This window comes from Pan paniscus, chromosome 22 (genome assembly GCF_029289425.2).
Source record: "Pan paniscus chromosome 22, NHGRI_mPanPan1-v2.0_pri, whole genome shotgun sequence".
Taxonomy (NCBI): domain Eukaryota; kingdom Metazoa; phylum Chordata; class Mammalia; order Primates; family Hominidae; genus Pan; species Pan paniscus.
Genome location: NC_073271.2, coordinates 28,931,566 through 28,952,988, shown reverse-complemented (window position 1 = coordinate 28,952,988; position 21,423 = coordinate 28,931,566). Strand labels below are relative to the sequence as shown.

Here is a 21,423-nt window from a genome sequence, read left to right as displayed (position 1 = left end):
GAGTGTTCCTTAGTCTGCTGACATGGCTGATCAGCTGCTCTCTGGCTAGCCACCAAAACTAAAACCATAGCAATGAATGATTAAAAACAGTTTCCCAAAGCAGCACCCAGATAGGAAACTGCAGAGGCAGAAGAAGGAATGAATGAAGAGGTGGAGAGGCCACATGGCTGCAGCTCTGTTCGCTAACTTGATGTTTGAATTCTTTTGCAGGATTATGTCCAATCTCGGGTATTCAGAGGTATATCAGGGAAGCTGATGGAATAAACCAAATGTGGAAGAATCCTGGAGTTAGGGTGAACAACCATCCTAGTTTTCTCTGACTCTCTCAGTTTTAGTACTGAAAGTCCCTGTCCAGGGAAACCCCTGAGTCTGAGGCAAATCAAGATGGTTGGCCACCCTGCATAGAGTCATAGAAGTGCATGGTTAAAAGAGACCCTGGAGCCTCATATAACTCCCTCATTTTTGGCCCAGAGAGGTCAAAGAGGCAGCACAGCAAAGAACTCAATGTCTTCTTAATAAATGATGAATAAATCTATTGTCTCGTCATGTGAGTAAAATCACCAGAGATTATTAAATGTAAACATGGTACGAGACAAGGACTGGCACCAGAGTGAGGTGATGTGGGATCTAATCCTGGCTCTGCCACTAAATGGGGACCTTGGGTAGGGGAGCTCTGACCTGCCAGGTACTATACACCAATTATTTCATTAATCTGAATTATACTCTTTTAAAGCAGGATTAATATGCCTGTTTAACAGATGGAAGAATGGGCTCAGAGAAATCAAGTAACTAGCCCAATATCATAGTAAGAGCTAAGATTCGAAGGTCAGTTACTCTGACACCAAAGCATATGTTGTTGCCAAAATAGCCCCTACACTGGTACAAAGCTGATGGCAAATCAGCTGCTTGTTGCTCCCATGAAGGACTCATCAGATGGGAACGGCAACTGGAAGAGATAATTTTTTTTCCATTTCTGCAATGCAATTAAGGATATAATAAAATCATCACAGAATGCCCAAATGATTGATAATTGAGAGACTAGTACCAAGTCTACTTCCAAGAAAGATTTAGATTAGCTAGTGCATGTATTTAACCTGAGCTCTCTTTTCTGTTTTTTAATAACAAACTCAGCATCTGATTGATTTTAAGCTTAAGTTCACCAGTTTCTCATATCCACCAAATCAGAAGATAAACTGTATGAGGATAAGAATTTTGTTCACTGCCATAACCCCGGGGCACTTATGCTTGCCATGTAGTAGGTTTGCAATCCATATCTGTTGGATGTAAGAATGAATGAACAAATGAAACAAATTCAAAATTCAACACAGGAATGTTAAGTAATCTTATTATGTATATATACATGTGATAATTTATTTAAAAGTTGATTGAGCACTCAATACAGGAGGTAGAAATAAGGGAAGTAAAGATTTATCTGCCATGCAAATATTAACCAAAAAATTATTGGATGGATAAACTATAAGGATCAAATTGATCTATATATTTTTAATTTTTATAAATTAGAGCTTTTTTAGACTAAAGGGGGTTAGTAGAAGGTTCCTGTGATGAAATAAAGAATCCTTTTAGCAAGATAATAATGATCATAAACTCATTTTTCTAAAACAGTTGAGGATTTGCTTCCAGTGAAGGACTCTTTTATGGTAACTTGAGTCTCACTTTCCTTTGTTTATGTGGTGACATACATGTAGGAAGCAAAAAGCTGAATGCTTTTCTCTTTTGTTTTTTTTGAGACAGGGTCTCACTCTGTCACCCAGGCTGGAATGCAGTGGCACAATCACGGCTCACTGCAGCCTTGACCTGCCAGGGCTCAGGTTATCCTCCCATCTCAGCACCCCAGGTAGCTGGGACTACAGGTGCGCCACCACACCTGGCTGATTTTCATATTTTTTCATAGAGGTGGGATTTTGCCATGTTGCCCAGGCTGGTCTCGAACTCAGCATATGTTATAAACATAATTTCTCTGATAGTAAGGATGATATATGTGGGCATTCAGTACTAGGGGTTTGGGGTTTATGGGTGAATTAAGTTTTATATCACTTACCATGCTCTATGCTCCTTAAACTAGCTAGTGCTTGAAAATGGTATTACCATACATATCTTCAAATATGTATATTTGACAGTGGAGAATAAAAAAGAATAAATCACATAGCTTTAAAAATGATGTCAAATACAGCTTCAGCCTTTAAAACACATTTTAGAGGAAAAAATTATTATATAGAGTTAATCATAATAAAACAACTTCTTAGGTTTGATAGCAGATCAAAAGTAAGCTTAAAAGTAATATACAGTGTTTAACATTTATGTGTAAGTTTAGTGGTCTGAGAAATAACTTTCCAATTGTACGGCCACTCTGTATTAGACATGATATTAAGGTAATGATGGAATATGTTCTTTCTTTATGGATACAAGGGATCTATTACCATAAAGAATGAATTAAATCTGTTACTATATCAAGAAAAACAGTGCATAAAATACTAATGCTACAAGAAAATGTGTCTCAGCCGGGTTAACAGATGGGTGAAGTGTGAAGGCAGATAAACTCTGCTTCTTTTGGCTTAGTCTTTATATCTCCCTACAACTATAACTAATCCTCTTTATTTGAACAACTTCAAAGACTCTAATTTGACACACATGGCATGCATACAAGAGACACACTTTTAGTTCCTGCCAGCAGGTAATTAGAAGCAACAAAAAGGTATGTCTTGATGAAGAATTGCCTCGCTGCCCAAGCCACCACTTCAGCTGATCCAACAGAAATTCATCCTGTTACAGACCACTGCTCAGAGGCAGAGAAGGTCTGGTTTGCAGAGGAAAAAAAAATCATCCAGCCAATCAGACTTGAAATTGATCAATTTCATCCCATTATATTTATGTACAGAAAAAGCCTATTAATTTTTGTATAACTAACTTTATAACCAGGTACTTAGCCATATTATTTCTAATAGCTTTTCAATTGATTTATATGGATTTTAGAGATATATAATGATGTAATCTGCAAATAATTTTTCCCCATATTTACAGCTTTTTTTCCTCTTATCTAATTGCACTGGCCAGTACTCCTAGAACAGTATTAAAAAAATAGTTTCCATGGTGATCAATATTGTCTTTAATAACGGAAAAAATGGTTTTAGCATTTTGCCATTTAGCATCATGATGGTTTTTCAACTAATATGTGCATACGTGTTTACATGTTAATTTATTGTGTCCAGAATCTATTCCTAATTGAAACTTTTAAAATGAAGAAATGATTGTCAAATTTTGACAAAAAAAGCTCTTTGGGTCACAAAACTATAATTATGGGTTTTTTCTTCCATTACCTATTAATATAGTAAATTATGATAATAAACATAATAGCAAGCCATCCTTGCATTCCTATGATTTTTGCATTTTAATAAACTTCTAAATTCTATGTGCTAGTATTTTCTTTAAGAATTGTACTTAAGGACATGCAGTATAAAGAGATAATCAGGGCCAGGTGCGGTGGCTCATGCCTATAATCCCAGCACTTTGGGAGGCTGAGGTGGGCAGATTACCTGAGCTCAGGAGTTTGAGACCAGCCTGGGCAATGCTGTGAAACCCCATCTCTACTATAATACAAAAAATTAGCTGGGCATGGTGGCATGCGCCTGTAGTCCCAGCTACTTGGGAGGCTGAGGCAGTAGAGTTGCTTGAACCCAGGAGGCAGAGGTTGCAGTGAGCTGAGATTGCACCACCACACTCCAGCCTGGGAGACAGCAAGACTATGTCTCAAAAAAAAAAAAAAAAAAAAAAAGAAATAATCAGAATTATCCCTCTCCATACTGGCATTTCTATATTCTTTGGCTCTGTAGGAAAGTTGGTGCTGCTAATACACCTCTAGGATTTATTTGCTGTAAGCAAGTAATAATAATAATAGTAGCTCACACTTCCTACAGCATGTATTCTGTAACAGATGATGATCTGAGAGCTTGTTACATAATGCTTTCAATCCTGTGAGGCAAGTACTATCATCATTATCATCACCATTATCTCCACTTTTCAGACAAGGAAACTGAGCTTGTTCAAGGTCACTTAGGTAGTAAGTCACAAAGTCCAAGCAATCTGGCATGACAGTTTGTGTTCTGATTCCCTAAGTCACTCGTTCATTCCACCTGCAGCATGTATTTACTCACTGCCTATTTTGAAGACACTTCACAATATTTTCCTTTTAAAAAGCAAATGAATACTTTGATGAACATCTAGGTCTATGCAGTAGTTCTAAAATGTTTGTATCTATTTATTCCAGGCACTATTCCCATACAGCTCTCTCCCCAACCTTTCAAAATTTCTGTCCTAACTGCTGTGATCCAATATGTCAGGCTGAGAGAATATTAAGCTGAGCCCAAGATACTAGCCTAGTCTGATGACATTCTGGCAGAGTCTATGTGGATGCTCCTGGAAAGGCAAGGCCTTAGTAACAAAGGAGAACCAAATATCCATGTCAGCTGGATGACGAGGCTGTTGCAAATGATGCTACCCGACATGACATGTCTCGTCTGGAAAAGAGAGAAAACTAGCTAGATGTGCAGCAAGGCATGAGTGCTTGGCCAGTAGAAGGTACAAGAAAATAACCGAGTGCCAACTACAGGCAGAGCGTGAGAGCGGAGCAGCGTCTGGGAGGTGCTTTTCACACCGTATGTCTTTTCCTTTGCCCCACAGCCCCTGTGGCATTTTTGAGGTGTTAGCTCTTGATTTCTTCTATTACCTGGTTTACATTAGCCTCCTGAAGCCCCTTTGTGTGGGTTGTAGTGTCCTCTCTGAGGGTGATAAATAGAAGGCACCATGGCCAATATTTGGGGGAAGGAGCCTTGTGAATGGGCCTGATGGGCCAAGGTTGGGGGCTGGGGAGGATGGAAGAATGTTTCCTCTGTAATCCGGCATTTAATCACTGGCGCTGAGGACAATGGAGGCTCCTCCACCCTCCCAAGGCCTGATTTCATTTGGCAAGCCCAGCCCTCTTTTGTCAGCCTCACAAGGAGGTCCCACCCCTCCATGCTCCACACAAGGTTCGCTTCCCAAGTGTCATTGAGATGAAACAGCCAGAACATGGGCTGGGGACTGCTGGGCTCAGCCTCTCTCTGTCACCAGCACTGGTCCTTCCCTCATAGGCCTTTGTGACTCTGTGAATCTATAATTCCAGGAAATTTTATATTTAGTGTTCTCAAAGCGAGTGCAACCCGGTGCAATGCGTTTCTATATATATAACTTTTCCTAAGAAAATTATGATTCCATTCAAGAGCCAAAGAGTGCCAGATGGTTCCCAGCAATATGAAATGATAAGCACAGTGGTACTAAAATGAAAGGAAACCTCTCAATGACTTTCATTTCGTCCCTTCCCTTCCAGTCCTTAAGTATGATGGCTATCTAATTTTATGTAATAATTACAGCAAATATGTGATTTTTTGTACTTTTTTTCAGCCTAGTATTTTTTAATATTGCTATGTTGCTTTCAAAATAACTATGTTAATGCTAGATACTTACACTCACGTTCCTGGGTTAACATTTACCCTGTTGCCAGACACAGATATAAAGGGATGTCATACTGCAGGATCAGCCCCTGGAATCAGAAAACCTCAGCTTTGTTCTGCTTTTATTCCAACAGTGTGATCTGTGTACCTTAACCACTCTGAACATGTCTCTTCATCCATGAAGCAAGGGTCACAACCGCACCTACTTCCCAGGGCCACGGTAAAATCAAAGGAAATGATACATGTGACAGCTGCTTGTGAACTGCAGAGCCAGACAAGTGGTAGTTATTAGTAGCTTGTTTCCCAGTTTTCAATGCTAAAAATAAAGATTAAAGTGAACATTTTCAAACACAGAGCATTCAACTCCCTTTAGATGCTTTGTCTAGGATAGATTCCAAAGCCTAGGACTATTTGATCAAAAATAAAGAAATAAACATTTTTATGGTTCTTAGATCAGAATTGCTACCTGCTTTTCAAAGGGTTGAACCAACTTACATTGTAACTGGCTACATATGGATGTAGCACTTTGCCAAGACCTCACCAGCATAGCAAAATTTCGTTTTAAAACAGGTTGGCTAATTATATAAGTTGCCACCATTTGCGTTGTTTAACCACTGGCGAAGTCTGAACATTTTTCATATTTCCTTATGAAAAACAAGTGGGCATCAATATGTTTTAAGACCATTTTTAAAATAACACTAATTTCCCAAGGTAGGGAGAAAAAGACCATATCATGTAGAGAAACCAACTTGAGCATTAAAATGACACTTAAGTACAAAAATGTTTGCAGGACTCTATAGCCAATGAGCTCTCCAAAACCAAGAACCCAAGTTCCCACTTTTGTCCTGAAATATATCTGGCCACAATGATTTATCCATATCTGGGGCCCAATCCTGCCTCTTTGGTCCTTTTCTGTAGTGTGGATATTAGCTTGTGAAGGCAAGCGACAGAGTTGGGGACTGACAGTTTCCTGGGGAAAAACGGAGGCTTAAGGGGCTAGACTTCAACTAATGGACTAGTCGACAAATATTTATTGGGTGTTATTAAGCACTTACTAAAGCATGGCTTCTACTCTCAAAGAAATAGTAAGATGAAAGGGTTAACAACAGGAAACCATCGTAGAACACAGAACATACTTGAAAACCTGGTGATGATGCCCCCTAGCACCCCGGCAGTCAGGAAATGGAGAAACCATGTCGCCTGGAGTGAGCTGGAAAATCTTCAGAGAACAGGTAAAAATTGCTCTGCCGGCCGGGCGCGGTGGCTCACGCCTGTAATCCCAGCACTTTGGGAGGCCGAGGAAGGTGGATCACCTGAGGTCAGGAGTTCGAGACCAGCCTGGCCAACATGGGGAAGCCCTGTCTCTACTAAAATATAAAAAATTAGCCAGGTGTGGTGGCACGCACCTGTAGTCCCAGCTACTCAGGAGGCTGAAGCACAAGAATCACTTGAACCCAGGAGGTGGAGGTTGCAGTGAGCCGAAATTGCACCACTGCACTCCAGCCTGGGGAACAGAGCGAGACTCTCTCTCAAAAAAAAAAGAAAAAAATTGCTCTGCCTTGGGTCAGTGACAGCAGAACACAGACAAGAGGAGTCACCTAAAGTCAGGTCACCTAAAGTCTTTAGCACCTAGTCGCTGTGAAGAATTTAAAATTATGACAACTTTTTGGTAATGCATAGAGAAAAATATTGGTACAAAAATGTTGACAATGGTTGTATCTGGGGATGAAATTTGGGGAGATTATAATATATTTCTATTTATTTTATTTTATTTATTTATTTATAGAGATAGAGTCTCACTATGTCACCTAGGCTGGAATGCAGTGGCATGATCATAGCTCACTGCAGCCTCAAATTCCTGGGCTCAAGCGATCATTCCACCTCAGCCACCTGAGTAGCTAGGACTACAGGTCCATACCACCATGCCAGGCTAGCTTTTAAATTTTTTTTTTTGTAGAGATCCAGCCTCACTATGTTGCCCAGGCTGGTCTCAAACTCCTGGCCTCAAACGATCCTCCAACTTCAGCCTCCCAAAGTGCTGGGATTACAGGCGTGAGCCATTGTGCCTTGTCTATATTTTTTATAATAACCATAGATGGCTCAAATGATAAAGGAATATGATAAAATAGGAAGTAATATTATGGGCTAACTCAGAAAACTAACTGCCATGTAAAACATTTTAATTAGAAAATGTATTTTGAGATCCAAAAATTTTAAAGTACAACCCCTTTATACATAGGGGGTTGGCAGTGTCATTTTTTTATGATCCACTATGATTATACAACAATCTGACAGTGCCTCTTCAGTACCTACCAAATACTTCTCTGTACCTACTGAGGCGTTAGAATGATTTTTTGAACATTTGTCTCCAAACATATCTATCCATGAAAAGAGGCAATACCAAAAGAAATGTTCTGGGAAGTTGGGGGGTAGAGGGATGTTTGTTTTTTAATTATTACGTTGGTGCAAAAGTAATTATGGTTTTGCAATTACTTTTAATGGTGCAATGACATAAACTGAGCATCTTGTAAATTGAATTGACCTCTAGCTGGGTCATACTCAGACCTAAAGCAGCACTGCCTATTATTCAGATGCTTTCCAAGGCAAGTGGATAAAGGAAGAAGGAAAGAAAGCTCCATTTCAAATCCCGAATTAGGTCCAAAGATACCCCCTGGGAAAGGCATTCGCTTCGGGTGTATTTTCACTGAAGGGCTTGCATGCTGGAAATACCCTCCCTCCTCTTTGACTCGCTTGCTTCCCTAGTTCTTAATCACAGGCTCAGGGGACTCTCAGCACCTCTCCTTCCTCCAGGTAAGTAGAAGCCTGTACCACGTCGTAGGTGGCTCCTTGGGTCGGGGAGCAGGTGCTGCCAGCCCGGGACGCCTCCTAGGGGACATTAGCTACCTTGCGGGAGAGCCTGCGTGTCTGGTTGGTGTGCAGAGAAACATTGCCATCTAGTGGAAGAAATAGCAACGCTCTCATTTCTTTTCTTGAGCTAATGGCGTGTAACCATGGATTGGATGTTTACAGAGCCATCTCACTGTTGGGCTGATCACATTTAAACTTTCCTAGGAAAAGTTCTTATCATCTTCTTCCTACCTTAAATATTGTACTTCAGTAAATTTAAAGAAATACAATTGGGCACTTCAGGCCGGGCGCGGTGGCTCACGCTTGTAATCCCAGCACTTTGGGAGGCCGAGGCGGGCGGATCACGAAGTCAGGAGATCGAGACCATCCTGCCTAACACAGTGAAACCCCGTCTCTACTAAAAATACAAAAAAATTAGCCGGGCGTGCTGGCGGGCGCCTGTAGTCCCAGCTACTGGGGAAGCTGAGGCAGAAGAATGGTGTGAACCCGGGAGGCGGAGCTTGCAGTGAGCCGAGATCGCGCCACTGCACTCCAGCCTGGGCGACAGAGAAAGATTCTGTCTCAAAAAAAAAAGACAAGAAAAGAAAAAGGAAAAAAAAAGAAATAAGAATTGGGCACTTCATTCCCAGGGGAATTACCAGAACCCACCTAAGCTAGACAGGAAAAGAAATGAAAATAGAGGTTATCTGTAGTTCATGATGAACTTGCTGTTTCCCTCATTATCACTTGTACTTTCCTCTTGTTTATGTACCTAGGATGACTCCTTTGTCCAACGCTTCACCAAATCCAGCCCCATGGACTCAGTCAGATTCCATAGGCGAAGAACAGAAGCTCATGTTAGCAAAGCTTCCTTGTGTGGTATTCTGATTTGATGATCTTTTTTTTTGGAAACATACTATCAAGAGATCCTGTTGGCCATGCAAGGTGGCTCACGCCTGTAATCCCAGGACTTTGGGAGGCCAAGGTGGGAGAATCTCTTGACACCAGGAGTTTGAGACCAGCCTGATGAACATAGCAAGACCCTCATCAGTACAAAATATTTAAAAATTGAGTGTGGTGGCATGCAACTTGTAGTCCCAGCTAGTCAGGAGGCCGAGGTGGGAGGATCGCTTGAGCCGAGGAGTTAGAGGCCGCAGTGAGCTATGATTGCACCACTGCATTCCAGTCTGAGTGACACAGCAAGACCCCATCTCCACAAAGCAAACCTCAGAAAGCTTAGAATTAAAATGAAGGAGGTGGTTGGGATAAAAAACAAATTCATGATGGAGTAAGATAATAAATACAAACCTAAATATACCATAATAATATTAATGGCTCAAATTCCCACAGTAAAAACAGATTAGATTTAAAAATCAGTTATATTTGGCTGGGCGCAGTGGCTCATGCCTGTAATCCCAGCACTTTGGGAGGCCAAGGCAGGTAGATCACCTGAAGTCAGGAGTTCGAGACCATCCTGACCAACATGGAGAAACCCTGTCTCTACTAAAAATACAAAATTAGCCAGGCGTGGTGCCACATGCCTGTAATCCCAGCTAGTTGGGAGCCTGAGGCAGGAGAAGAGCTTGAACCTGGGAGGCAGAGGTTGCGAAACTCCATCAAAAAAAAAAGGCCAGGCGCGGTGGCTCACGCCTGTGGTCCCAGCACTTTGGGAGGCTGAGGCAGGCAGATCATGAGGTCAGGAGATGGAAACCAGCCTGGCCAACATGGTGAAACCCAGTCTCTACTAAAAATACAAAAAAAAATGCTGGGGGTGGTGGTGGGCTCCTATAATCCCGGCTACTCAGGAGGCTGAGGCAGGAGAATCGCTTGAACCCAGGAGGCGGAGGTTGCAGTGAGCCAAGATCGTCCCACTGCACTCCAGCCTGGGGGAAAGTGCGAGACTCTGTCTCAAAAAGAAAAAAAATCAGTTACATTCTATTTATAAAAGATAATCCAAAACATATGGAGGACAAGGGAATAAAGTGATGAATAAAGATATACCAGACAAATAGGAACCAAAAAAAAAAAATCTAGGATCGCCACATCAATTTTAGACAAAATAACAATAAAGAGGGTAACTAACATCCTGATTATCTAGAAAAGAGAGTAACTAACATTCTGTTGTTTAGAACAACAATTCTAGAGTAGAGGGCATCATATAAAATAGCGTCAAGGAGGAATAAGTTCCAGTGTTCTATACCATTGTAGGATGACTGCAGTTAACAATAATATGTGGTTTCAAACAGCTAGAAGGAGGATATCAAATGTCCCCCATACAAACGAATGATAAATGTTTGAAATGATGGATATGCTAATTCTTGTTATTCTGATCACTATACTTTATATGTACCAAAACATCACTATGTGCCCCATAAATGTGTACAATTATTACATGTCAACTTAAATATATATAAAGCAATAATTCTAAAACAAGAGATTCTAAAATTAAATGGAAACATAGTGGGCTAAGAGTAGCTAAGGCAATCTTGAAGAACACTTCGGAGCTGTTAAAATTTATAAAAGACCTATCATAAAACTCTAGTGGCCAAGACAGTAAGGTATCGGTACAAGAATGAAAAAAAACAATAGAACAGAATGGTGAGTTGAGAAACAGACCCACATATATACAGTCATCCAATTCATAAGAAATTGACAATCAGACAATTAAATTTGTTTAAAATCTTGACCCCTGACTCACACCAAAGATGAAAATCAATTCCAGACAGATCATAGATTAAATGTATTGGGTTAAACCATATGAAACTGCTATTTTTTAAGTTGACTATTAGTAATTTCATATGGTTTAACTTAATAAAACAGTAAAACTTTTGTGATAGAGCACGGGAAAACATTTTCATGAAACTGAAGTAGCCAAAGGTCTATTTAACCAACACAAAAAATGTGATAATCATAGAGAAAAAATAAGTAAATTAAAACACATTAATATTAAAAACTTTCGGCCAGGCGCAGCAGCTCATGCCTGTAATCCCAGCACTTTGGGAGGCCAACGGAGGTGGATCACCTGAGGTTGGGAGTTTGAGACCATCCTGACCAACATGGAAAAACTCCATCTCTACTAAAAACACAAAATTAGCCGAGCATGATGGCGCACGCCTGTAATCCTAGCTACTCAGGAGGCTGAGGCAGGAGAATCACTTGAACCTGGGAGGCAGAGTTTGTGGTGAGCTGAGATCACTCCATTGCACTCCACCCCAGGCAACAAGAGTGAAACTCTGTCTCAAAAAAAAAAAAGATTAAAAACTTTTGTTCATCAAAAGACAGTGTTAAGAGTGAAAAGTTAAGCCACAGAGTGGGAGAATATATTTAAAATACATGTATTCAACAAAGGACTCATTCAGATTATATAACGAACTCCTACAAAGCGATTTGTATTAAATGTCAGACAACCCAAAAGAAAAAAATGGGCAGAATTATGAGCAATTATGTCACCACACAAAGAAGATAGCCTTCAAATAGTTATCAAGAAAATGTCACCTAGGACCACGATTGTGTACACAAGAATGACTAAAGTGAAGAAGACACTATCAAGTGTGGGCAAGAGTGAGGAACAACGGGGACCCTCATATACTACTGGTGGGGGTGTAAAATGGCCCACCCACCTTAGAAAACTGTCAGGCGACATCTACTAAAGCAGAAACATATGTGTAGTCTGTGACCCAGCAATTTCAATCTTGGATGTATACCCAACAGAAATGTATATACATGTTCACCAAAACACATTTAGGAGAATGTTCATGGCTTCACTATTTATAATAGTAAAAGAACTGGATACAACCCACATGCCCATCTATAGTAGAATGGGACTAGGTACAGTGGCTCATGCCTATAATCCCAGCACTTTAGGAGGCCAAGGCAGAAGGATCGCTTGAGCCCAGGAGTTCAAGATTAGCCTGGGCAACATAGTGAGATCCCACTCTACAAAATAATTTTTTTTTAAAGATGAAAAATTAGCTGGGCATGGTGGCATATTCTTGTAGTCCCAGCTACTCAGGAGGTTGAGGTGGTAGGATCCCTTAAGCCCAGAAGTTGGAGGATACAGTGAACCATAATTGTGCCACTGCACTCTAGCCTGGGTGACAGACCAAGATCCTGTCTCAAACATTAAAAAAAATAAAATTAAAATAGTAGAATGGGTAAATAAATTGTGTAATATCCACACTTAGAATAATATTCAACAGTCAGTGAGAGCGAATCATCTGTAACTGTCTAAGACTACTCAGGCCTTATAACAAAACACCATCTATTGGATGACTTATAAAAACAGACATTTATTTCTCATGGTTCTAAAGGCTGGAAGTTCAAGATCAAGGTGCCAGCAGATTTGATGTCTGGTGAGGGCCACTTTCTGGTTCATAGATGGTGCCTTCTTGCTGTGTCCTCACATGACGGAAGAGAGAAAATGCTGGTCTCTCAGCTTCTTCTAAGGGCACTAAGTCCCATTCCTGAAGGCTCTACCCTTATGATGTAATCGCCTTCCAAAGGCCCTGCTTTCTAATACCATCGTCTCAAGAGTTAGAATTTCAACCTGTGAATTTTCAGACCAAAGCAAGAACATAGAGCACTCAAAAACAACCTCAGATATATATATATATAGAGAGAGAGAGAGAGAGAGAGAGACATTTTATATTTGCATATCAATAAATAGAACTGGGAAAATTAGTTTTTCATATAAAAAGTTATACCTAAATCATGCCATACTCAAAATTAATTATAGATAGATTTAAAACTCCAATGTGAAAAGGAAAGCTTTAAAACTTTGGGAAGAAAATATCAAAAATATCTTTATAAATTCAGAATAGTGAAGGACTCTGGGGCCAGGCTATCTGGGTTCCAGTCTCAGCTCTATGACTTACTAGCTGTGTGAGCTTGGACAGTTTCTCCCTACTCTTTACTTTCCACGTATGAAAAATAAGGAGAATAATGGCACCTTCTCACAGGGTCATTGAGAGGATTAAATGAATAATATGCATAAACTGTTTAAAATACTGCCTGACACTTATTAAGTGCTATATGGGTTTTTGTTGTTTTATGAGTAGTACTGGTAGTTGTTATAAGGGACAGATACTTTCCAGTTGGAAGATATATGTTTTTAAAAGTTCAGAAAGTCTAGTAATTAAGGGAAGAAATGGATAATCAATATTGAAAGATAGCAAAAAAGAAAAATATAATAAAGGACAAATTAAGAATTCGTGAGCCCCTCATGTAAAAAACCAGACTAATGTAAATAAGCTGAATTACTCTATTAATCATTTAATCTGTGTATGTCTCCCCCACTGACCCCCAAGCTGCCCCTAACCAAGAATACCATGGGGTTGTGTTCTTGTCTGCTTTCTTCCTGCTATACTTCCACATTCTGAAATGCATTCCACAGGCAGGTGCATTTTGGGTTTCCAATAAAAATCAACTGACCAAGGGGGCGGAATCTCCAGGCTTGAACCCTCAAATACAGACAGGATTATGTGTTCTTTTTCTATTTGGAGGCATAGTTTTCTGGTAGGATACTGGCAAATCAGAAACAGCAAAACAGAGTCTTCTCAGGAGTTCAATAGACTTTGCGGCAAGACTCTTTTATATGCTCAAAATTTAAAATCATTCATGCACTTCTTCGTTTTTAAAAAATAGTCTTTTAAGTTTATAGTATTTTCTTTTTATGTTTTTCCAATATTGAAAAACTGCAATGTACAGGATTCTTATTCTCCTGCCAAAACAAATAGCATATTATTGCAGCTGTAACATTTTATGTCTTTGCCACAATAACTGTGGTTTTCCGCAGTAATTTTGCTATTATGCTATGGTTTTTATTAGAAAATGTATTACTGCCATCTTAATTTTCTTAGCCAGTTTAACACATTTATGGCTTTTCTGCTTTGGCAAAGTGGTATTTCAAATACTGAAGAATAACTTTTTTAAATTCTATAAATCCTGGATGAAATTTAAACCATAAATTTCATTTCTGAATAATCAAATCAGAACATTACTGCAACTGTGTCATCGCCTAAAGCCAGTAATATTCCATGAGTTTGTAATAACATTATTTTGGGCAAGTCACACAAGGGGTAGTTTAGTGATCTGAAATGTCCAGGGTTTGCTATTTTTTCCCCAATAGTTCTTTTTTTTTTTTTTCTAAGATGGAGTCTCACTCTGTTGCCCAGGCTGAAGTGCAGTGGCATGATCTCAGCTCACTGCAAACTTCGCCTCCCGGGTTCAAGCTATTCTCCTGCCTCAGCCTCCCAAGTAGCTGGGATTACAGGCTCCTGCCACCACACGCAGCTAATTTATGTATTTTTAGTAGAAGACGGGTTTTCACCATGTTGACCAGGCTGGTCTTGAACTCCTGACCTCATGATCCGCCCTCCTCAGCCTCCCAAAGTGCTGGGAGGCGCAAAGTGCAGGCGTGAGCCACCATGCCCAGCCTCTTCCCCAATATTCTTGAAGAGATTTATAACAACCCCGAATCTCAGATTTGATGGCTACCTGTTGAGAGAAATCAAGGAATGAGGAAGAATTTGAATGAGGAATGCAGGTGGCCTTTCTCGCCATCCTTTTGCCTAGTGGCCCCCTTTTTCACCAAGACAAGAGGCTGGTTTTTGTTTCTGGTTTTATCACATCAGACTCTGGCTCATAGCAAAAGCAGTCAGTCTCCTGTTGCTGCTTCATGGATAGCACCTCTAACAGGCATTAATTTTTTGTTGTTGTCGTTACGGAGGAGTGTCAGCATACACTCTAATAGAACAGTCTGGAAAGACAAGTGTTGTTGGTAAACCCTAGGGACATGAGAATCAAGTGTCACCAGTAGGTGGAGGACTTGATCAGAAATACAAATGCCTTGGGGCCTATACGGAGTTGCCTGCTCAGCTATGGTTTGAAGCAGAATCTGAGGGGATGCTCATGGTCCAGTTTGGCAAATATCAGGGTGTGGGTATTTAGATGAGGCACAAGACTAACTGGAAGTGTGGGACATAAGTGAAAGATGGCACCAGGAGGTTGAAACTGTCCCTTAAACTGAGTCCTACAGGCACCCTCCCTTGGGTGACGGAGCCCCAGTTATTCCTGTGCACCCTCATAGTCTTCTGAGCCAGGGCCCTCTCCCCAGCTAGGTGGCTGATGCCCCAGAACACACCATATGTGAAACTGTCAGTGGATTCCAGGCACCCGTCCTTTAGTAGGCAGCTAGCAGATCCCCAGCTTAGCAGAAGGCACAGGTTTGGTGGAGACTCAGAAACTAAGCCCAGCAAGTTCCCTCATCAGTGGCTCTCCACCTGGATACATAAACAACTTTTACAATGGTTGTTTAAATAACAGAGCTAGTTCGTCGCCCAGATCTCCTGTGTGTCCTCTCCGTCTTTTTTTTTTTTTTTTTTTTTTTTGAGACGGAGTCTCGCTCTGTTGCCCAGGCTGGAGTGCAGTGGCACGATCTCGGCTCACTGCAAGCTCCGCCTCCCGGGTTCACGCCATTCTCCTGCCTCAGCCTCCTGAGTAGCTGGGACTACAGGCGCCCACCACCATGCCCAGCTAATTTTTTGTATTTTTATTAGAGACAGGGTTTCACCGTGTTAGTCAGGATGGTCTCGATCTCCTGACCTCGTGATCCGCCCTCCTTGGCCTCCCAAAGTGTTGGGATTACAGGCGTGAGCCACCACGCCCAGCCTCCTCTCCCTCTTAGACGTATATTTTGCACACTGAGCTATTTGCACAATCAGGATTAACAAGCAAATAGCTGATGGAGGAAGGGTGAATTGGCTCTCTCTGCTTCAGCTGGGACATCCGTCTTCTTCTGCCCTTGGACATCAGCTCTCCAGCTTCTCGGGTCTTTGGGCTCAGACTTAGACTCACATCATTGGTTCCTCTGGGTCTCAGGCTTTTGGGCTGGGACTGAAACTATACCACTGGCTTTCCTGGACCTTCAACTTCCAAATGGCAGATGGAGGGACTTCTCAGCCTCCACAATTATGTGAGCTAATCCCTCATAATAAATCCCTTTCTTTACATCTATATATAGCCTATCAGTTCTGTTTATCTAATACATTTCCTTTCTGATTTCTTCAATTACTTCTTCTTTACAGCTTTAATGAGACATAATTCAAATCCTACACAATTCACCCATGTAAAGTGCAAACTTCATTGGTTTTAGTGTATTCACAGAATTGTGTAACCATCACCACAATCAATTTTAGAAGCTTTTCATCACCCCAAAAATAAACCCATACCCATTAGCAGTTATTCCCCATTTCATCTCACCTCCAGCCCTAGGAAATCACCAATCTATTTTCTGTCTCTATGGATTTTCCTATTCTGGACATTTCATATAAATGAAATCATACCATATGTGGTGCTTTCACACTGGCATTTTGCACTTAGATAATGTTTCAAGGTTTATCCATGTGGCAGTATGTATCAGTACATCATTCTTTTTCGGTGCTGAATAATATTCCATTATGTGGATATACCACATTTTATTTATCTATTCATCAGTTGATGGACATGGGTTGTCACCACTTTGGGGTATGATGAATAATGTTGCTATGAACATTCATGTACAAGTTTTTGTGTGAACATGTATTTCACTTCTCTTGGGTACATACCTCCCAGTGGAATTGCCTGGTCATATGGTAACTCTATCTTTAACCTTTCAAGGAACTGTCAGACTGTTTTCCGAGGTGGCTGCACCATCTATTACAGGCTGAGCATCCCTAATCTTAAAATTTCACATCCAAAATACTCCAAAATCTGAAAATTTTAAGCACCAACATGATGCCACAAGTGGAAGATTTCTCACCTGACCTCGTGTGATGGGTCACAGTCAAAATGCAGGTGCACAATGCTGAAGATAACATAGTTAACACTGCAGAAAAATTGCCTCTAGACGACATAATGAAAACGTGTGATGGGCTCATTGAAGGACTAGAGCACCACGCATTCATAACAGAACAATAAATCATATCAGGTTTATAAAGTCAAAGAGAGACTTCTAAGACAAGAACAATTTACGCTTGACATTTATGCTTTAACGAGGCAGTTGATTCTGGAGGAAACATCTTTAAAAGCCATCCATCAGAATGCCTCCTGAGCCCCAGAGGACCCACTTCCTGGTCTCTCAATTGCTTCTGAAGTTTCTTCTCATCTAAAAAAATAAAATACAGTGCACAGTAACCTTTTCATCAAAACACAGCATCGTAGGTGGAGCCTGAAAACCTGCTGTTGTTTGTTGCTACTGCTGTTAAGCAGCTGATTCCGCTATTCCAGGGATGCTACTGAGCAGCTTGGTTGCCCTGAACACATTATGTTTTCACTGCATTGATGGCATTCCGTATTTTATTTATTTATTTTTTATTATACTTTAAGTTCTAGGGTACATGTGCACAACTTGCAGGTTTGGTACATAGGTATACATGTGCCATGTTGGTTTGCTACACCCATCAAGTCATCATTTACATTAGGTATTTCTCCTAATGCTATCCCTCCCCCAACCCCCCACCCCGACAGGCCCCAGTGTGTGATGTTCCCCACCCTGTGTCCAAGTGATCTCATTGTTCAGTTCCCATCTATGAGTGAGAACATGCAGCGTATGGTTTTCTGTCCTTGCGATAGTTTGCTCAGAATGATGGTTTCTAGCTTCATCCATGTCCCTGCAAAGGACATGAACTCATCCTTTTTTATGGCTGCATAGTATTCCACGGTGTATATGTGCCATATTTTCTTAATCCAGTCTATCACTGATGGACATTCGGGTTGGTTCCAAGTCTTTGCTATTGTGAATAGTGCCGCAATAAACATACGTGTGTGTGTGTCTTTATAGTAGCATGATTTACAATCCTTTGGGTATATACCCAGTAATGGGATTGCTGGGTCAAATGATAATTCTAGTTCTAGATCCTTTAGGAATCACCACACTGTCTTCCACAATGGTTGAACTAATTTACACTCCCACCGACAGTGTAAAAGCGTTCCTATTTCTCCACATCCTCTCCAGCATCTGTTGTTTCCTGACTTTTTAATGATTGCATTTCTAACTGGTGTGATATGGTATCCCATTGTGGTTTTGATTTGCATTTCTCTGATGACCAGTGATGATGAGCACATCATCATGTGTCTGCTGGCTGCATAAATGTCTTCTTTTGAGAAGTGTCTGTTCATATCCTTTGCCCACTTTTTGATGTGGTTGCTTGTTTTTTTCTTGTAAATTTGTTTGAGTTCTTTGTAGATTCTGGATATTAGCCCTTTGTCAGATGGGTAGATTGCAAAAATTTTCTCCCATTCTGTAGGTTGCCTGTTCAGTCTCATGGTAGTTTCTTTTGCTGTGCAGAAGCTCTTTGTTTAATTAGGTCCCATTTGTCTATTTTGGCTTTTGTTGCCATTGCTTTCAGTGTTTTAGTCATGAAGTCCTTGCCCATGCTTATGTCCTGACTGGTACTGGATGGCATGCCATATTTTCTACTGATCAGTACTCATGCAAATAAGTGTAAGAAAATGATTTTTATTTATTTATTTATTTATTTTTAAGACAGAGTCTCGCTCTGTTGCCCAGGCTGGAGTGCAGTGGCATGATCTTGGCTCACTGCAACCTCCACCTCCTGGGTTCAAGTGATTCTCCTGCCTCAACCTCCCAAGTAGCTGGGATTATAGGCCCATGCCACCACGCCTGGCTAATTTTTTGTATTTTTAGTAGAGATGGGGTTTTACCATGTTAGCCAGGATGGTCTTGATCTCCTGACCTCATGATCTGCCCTCCTCAGCCTCCCAAAGTGCTGGGATTACAGGCGTGAGCCACCGCACCTGGCCAAAAATGATTTTTATCACTAGCATATATATTCAGAGTCTGGAATAACAGTGATACCAAACAGCAATGTCCACACGGGTGGCTGAGATAGTAACACTTGCTTTCAGATGGTTCAATGTATACAAACTGTGTTTCATGCAAAACATTATTTTAAATATTGTATAAAATAACTTTCAGGCTATGTGTATCAGGTGTATTTGAAACATAAATAAATGTCCTGTTTAGATTTGGGCCCCATCCCCTTATATCTCTCATTATGTACATGCAAATATTTCAAAATCCAAAGAGCATCTGAAATCCAAAACACTTCTGGTCCCAAAGATTTTGGATAAGGGAAACTTAACCTGTACTTCTTATCTTAAAAGTTTATTTACTATTCAATTAATTTTTACCTCACTTTCCTATGATTTTATTTTTAAGAATTTATTAATCCCATATAGACTTCATTCCATATATAGTGACAATCTATATTTTCATTTTCCTCCAAATTCATAGCCAGTGATTCCAAATTATTGCTGAGTAATCCTTAATCTCCTCAGTAATATATATTTTCTTCTTTTATATATCAATTCAAAACAACATTTTTCAGACACAGGGTCTCACTGTGTTGTTCAGGCTGGCCTCGAGCTCTTGGGCTCCAGTGATTATCCCAAATAGCTGAGACTACAGGTGTGCACCGCCACCTGTGGTTACAGTCTGTCTCTGTTCATGTCAGTACTGCACTATTTCAGTGACTGCCATTTTGATTTTTGTGTTTTGGTGGGTTTTTTTTGTTTTGTTTTTTGTTTTTTTTGACAGAGCCTTGCTCTATTGCCCAGGCTGGAGTTCAGGGGTGGATCTCAGCTCACTGCCACCTCCAACTCCTGGTTCAAGGATTCTAGTGCCTCAGCCTCCCAAGTGGCTGCGGTAGCAGGTGCATGCCACCACACCAAGCCAATTTTTGAATTTTTAGTAGAGACAGGGTTTCGCCATGTTGGCCAGGTTGGTCTTGAACTCCTGGCCTCAAGTGATCCACCCACATCGACCTCCCAAAGGATCATTTTGTTTTAATAAGTCAAATGACTAATCCCCCCTTATTATTCTTCATATTTTGAATATTTTCTTCATTATCTCATTGAACTTCAGAATACTTGTATCAACTCCTTCGATACTTGTATCAATTTCCATTGGATTTTTAAAATCACTATTGAATTAGCTCTCTAAATTAATTTGAGAGAAGTTGTTATTTATTGCTGGCTGGGCACAGTGGCTCGCACCTGAAATCCCAGCACTTTGGAAGGCTGAGGCAGGCTGATTGCTTGAGCTCAGGAGTCTGAGACCACTATGGGTAACATAGCAAAACTCTGCTTCTACAAAAAAATATAAAAATTAGCTGAGCATGGTGGTGCATGCCTGTGGGTCCAGCTACTTGGAAGGCTGAAATGGGAGGATTGCTTGAGCCTAGGAGGTCGAGGCTACACTGAGTGGAGATCGCACCACTGCACTCCAGCCTGGGTGACAGAGCGAGACCCTGTCTCAAAAAAGAATGAGTTATTATTTCTATAATTTTAATTATTACACATTGAAATGTGCTTTTTCTGCAGGAGAAATTTCAAACTACAATTTCCAGTATTTGATGATTTGTTGGCTCTTGGATTAAAGAAGGAAGAGTCAAAATGTTTCTAAGGCTTGGGGTCTGAGAGACTTTGGGACTCAGAAAACTTCACAGGAGCCAAAAGAGCATTGCTAAGGGTTATCAGAAAGAAGAGGGAAGATTTTTCAGTGTTACTCTTAAGGGCGGAAAAACAGCCAATGTCTCAAAATTCCCAGGAGACAGATTTAGCCATACATAAGAAATTATTTTACATAATAGAGCTCTCCAAAAATGAAAAAAAATGCTGCTGTGTGAGGAGGCAAGCCTTTCATCTCTGGAAGCATTCAAACTGAGGATAGATTACAAGTAAGTGTCAATAAGACAGCCCTCTTATTTCTAATAGTCTGTGTTGAGTTTATTCTCCAAGCGGGGGTGACCTTCATATAACTGAAACAAGTGACTAGAACTCATGAAGAAGAGCAGGGTTAAGGACAACACTTTAGGTGCTGCTCAAGAAAAGAAAAATAGGCCAGGTGCCATGGCTCACACCTGTAATCCCAGCACTTTGGGAGGCCGAGGCGGGTGGATCACTTTGAGGTCAGGAGTTCAAGACCAGCCTGCCAACATGGCAAAAACCCGTCTCTACTAAAAATACAAAAAATTAGCTGGGTATGGTGGTGCTAGCCTGTAATCCCAGCTAC

At 40.7% G+C, this 21,423-nt stretch overlaps 1 protein-coding gene across 4 annotated transcripts in view; it reads right to left on the bottom strand.

Annotated features, from left to right (window-relative positions):
* The window catches only part of LOC103787027 (putative uncharacterized protein C21orf62-AS1), a 183,374-nt gene that overhangs the window by 113,411 nt on the left and 48,540 nt on the right, over positions 1-21,423 (bottom strand). The window contains exon 3 of one of the 4 annotated variants that reach the window (XR_004668494.3): positions 7,935-17,493. The exons of the other annotated variants lie outside the window; for them this stretch is intronic. The gene's annotated coding sequence lies outside the window, so the exon portion shown is untranslated. Of the gene's footprint in view, positions 1-7,934; positions 17,494-21,423 lie in introns of those variants that run through there. 4 annotated transcript variants of the gene reach the window in all.